Source organism: Pteropus alecto, unplaced genomic scaffold, assembly GCF_000325575.1.
Source record: "Pteropus alecto unplaced genomic scaffold, ASM32557v1 scaffold72, whole genome shotgun sequence".
Lineage (NCBI taxonomy): Eukaryota > Metazoa > Chordata > Mammalia > Chiroptera > Pteropodidae > Pteropus > Pteropus alecto.
This window is the reverse complement of record NW_006436811.1, coordinates 14,401,324-14,402,356: the sequence shown is the minus strand read 5'-3', so window position 1 is coordinate 14,402,356 and position 1,033 is coordinate 14,401,324.

The window sequence follows — 1,033 nt, the reverse complement described above, 5'->3', positions numbered from 1 at the left end:
ACATAAAACCGCATTTTGAAAGCATGATTATTTATTTACTATTTATTTTTCATGACTCAGGGTTTACTTCATGATGATAAATGTATGTGACTTGTATTTTAGGAAAAAGTCAATGAGAAAACTGAAGTGATTGGTCAAGAATATGTAATAAAATCTCCAAATGTAGATTATGTTATGTATAAAGTTAACTGCCAAAAAAGTGAAAAGCAACAGATGGCCAATGAGAAAAGACTGAATTTAAATAATCGGGTCTGTTATTAACTAGGAAATAGAATTTTAATCTAAACTTGCATATAATATGCACAAATACAGCTGACAAATATCAGATTTTCTAAATTTTGTGAGACATATAAAAAATTTATATGCAAATAAATGGTAACTAATGATAATGTTAATCACATAAAGTCATACTGAGATCATGTCCTAAAATTTAAGAATTTATAAGATTTAGAAAAAAACCAAACAACAAACATGTATTAATCAGATGTTGCATCTGAAGTTGATTTTTCAAATTCACAGAGATCCCCGACAATTGTGAGTGCATCACAATTAAATTAGACAAAACCTGGATGATATCTACACCTCAAACATATAAAATAACTATATTTTAAAGCTCTGAAAAAATAATCATAGGACAAAGGTGTATTAATTACTTATTGTGTATAAGAAACTACCCCAGAATTGGTGGCTCTAAAATTAATTCATTATTGCTAATAAACATAAAAACCTAATAAGCTAAACTGGTGGTTGTAGTGGTTCTTCTGGCTTCAGCTGTGCTTACTCATGAGTTAGGGTTAAGGTGGCAAGAATACTGTAGGCTGGCTAAACTATGATGGCACTACTCCATGTAGGGAAGTCGGCCACAAGGCTTTTCAGGCCTGTTCTTACTCATTGATACTCTACCACTTACCATACTGGTCAAAGGAAATCATAAAGCCATCCCAGATTCATTTCCAGTAGGAAATACATACTATTTAATAGAACTACAAAGTATACTGCATGGCGCATGGGATACAAGGAGAGGGACAATGTT